Source organism: Lithobates pipiens, unplaced genomic scaffold (assembly GCF_037356315.1).
Source record: "Lithobates pipiens isolate NorthernLeopardFrog02 unplaced genomic scaffold, aLitPip1_a1.2 Scaffold_1, whole genome shotgun sequence".
Lineage (NCBI taxonomy): Eukaryota > Metazoa > Chordata > Amphibia > Anura > Ranidae > Lithobates > Lithobates pipiens.
In genome coordinates, this window is record NW_027507685.1 from 156,430,969 (window position 1) to 156,433,434 (window position 2,466).

Here is a 2,466-nt window from a genome sequence, read left to right on the forward strand (position 1 = left end):
AACACTATCCTGGAGCGGCCTTTGGATACTCCGATTGAGTTAGAACGCGCGCATAGGGCTCTACGTCCCAAAGGTAAAGATTTGGATCCTCCACGAGATGTTATATGTTGTGTGGTCGATTACGTTTTGAAAGAGGACATTTTGCACAGAGCCAGAAGGGCTACCGAACAGATCACCTATAATGGCGCCCATATCTCTCTATTTCAAGATCTGTCCTCCATTACTTTGCAGAGGCGCAGGGAACTCCGCCCCCTTCTAGACACTCTTCGCGCCAAAGGCATCCCCTATCGCTGGAGATTCCCCTTCGCTCTGTCCGCTTCTTCTGGGGGAAGATCCGCCCTGTTAAGGGTACCGGAAGATTTACGGCACTTCTGCGAAACGCTGGATATACCGTACCTGTCCCAGCCCATCTGAGTACCTGAGTACCTGTCACAGCCCATCTGAGTACCTGTCAGTCTGTCTGAGTACCTGTCACAGTTCATCTGAGTACCCGAGTACCTGTCACAGTTCATCTGAGTACCCGAGTACCTGTCACAGTTCATCTGAGTACCCGAGTACCTGTCACAGTTCATCTGAGTACCCAAGTACCTGTCACCAGCCCGTCGGAGTACCCGAGTACCTGTCACCAGCCCATCGGAGTACCCGAGTACCTGTCACCAGCCCGTCGGAGTACCCGAGTACCTGTCACCAGCCCGTCGGAGTACCCGAGTACCTGTCACCAGCCCGTCGGAGTACCCGAGTACCTGTCACCAGCCCGTCGAAGTACCCGAGTACCTGTCACCAGCCCGTCGGAGTAACGGAGTACCTGTCACCAGCCCGTCAGAGTACCCGAGTACCTATTTGCAGACTATGCCTCATAGAATATACGTTGGGGTGTTTGCTTTCCAAAATGGGGTCATTTTGTGGGTAATTCCATTGTCCTGGTGCTCCAGGACCTTCAAAAGTTTGATGGGTAGGAACGAAATGAGATGTGTAATTTATGCTCCTAGAACACCTGAAGGTACCACTTCCATGTTGGACCTCTGTACATGGCAGGCTGTGTAAAAGTCTCCCACATGTGGTATCACAATACTCGGGAGGAGTAGCAGAATGTGTTTTGGGGTGTCATTTTTGCTATATACATGCTATGTGTTAGAAATATCTTATAAATCGACAACTTTGTGTTAAAAAAAAAAAAAAGATTTTCATTTTCTTTCCACGTTTTCTGAAGACTTGTGTAAAAAAATTAACTGTTCAAAAGACTCATAATGCTTCATAGAATATACTTTGGGGTGTTTGTTTTCCAAAATGGGGTCATTTCGTGGGTAATTCCATTGTTCTGGTGGTCCAGTGCCTTTACAAATGTAATAGGTCGTTAGGAAATTAGAGGTGTCATTTATGCTCCTAGAACACCTGACGGCGCTCACTGCATGTTGGGCCTCTGTATGTGGATATGCTGTGTAAAAGTCACACACATGTGGCATCACCATACTCAGGATGAGTATCAGAATGTATTTTGGGGTGTAATTTTTGCTATGTACATGCTTTGAGTTAGAAATATCTTATAAACCGACCACTTTGTGTAAAAAAAAAAATATGTTTTCATTTTCTTTCCACGTTTTCCGAAGACTTGTGGAAAAAAATTAACTGTTCAAAAGACTCATCATGCCTCATAGAATATACGTTGGGGTGTTTGCTTTCCAAAATGGGGCCATTTTGTGGGTAATTCTACTGTCCTGGTGCTCCAGGGCCTTCACAAATGTAATAGGTTGTTAGGAAATTAGAGATATAATTTATGCTCCTAGACCCCCTTACTGTGCTCCCTGCATGTTGGACCTCTCTGTGTGGCCAGCCTGTGTAAAAGTCCCACACGTGGTATCGCCATACTCTGAAAGAGTTGCAGACTGTATTTTGGGGTGTAATTGGAAGCATGCATATGCTGTGTATGAGAAATAACTTATTATGACAATTTTGTAAAAAAACAAACAAAAAAAAAAAACATTCTTCTTTTTCCCAAGAATTGCGGGAAAAAATTACAACTTCAAAAAACTCACCATGCCTCTTACTAAATACATTGGATTGTCTACTTTTCAAAAAGGGGTAATTTGGGGGGTATTTGTACTTTCCTGACATTTCAGAGCCTCAAGAAATGAGATAGGCCATCAGTGCATCAGGTGTGATCAGATTTTTCAGTGATTTGCACCATAGCTTGTATAACTTTCAAAGAGACTAAATAATATCCACTAATTTGGGTTATTTTTACCAAAGAGAAGGTATCAGTATAGATTTTGGCCCAAATTTATGAACAAAAATGACTTCTTTGCAAAATTTTATCATAGAAACTAAAAAAAAGTGGGGTTTTAAAAAAAAAAAAATAATTCACTTATGTCGCAAAAAATAAAAAACCCAGTGGTGATTAAATACCACCAAAAGAAAGCTCTATTTGTATGAAAAAAATGATAAAAATGTTGTTTGGGTACAGTGTTG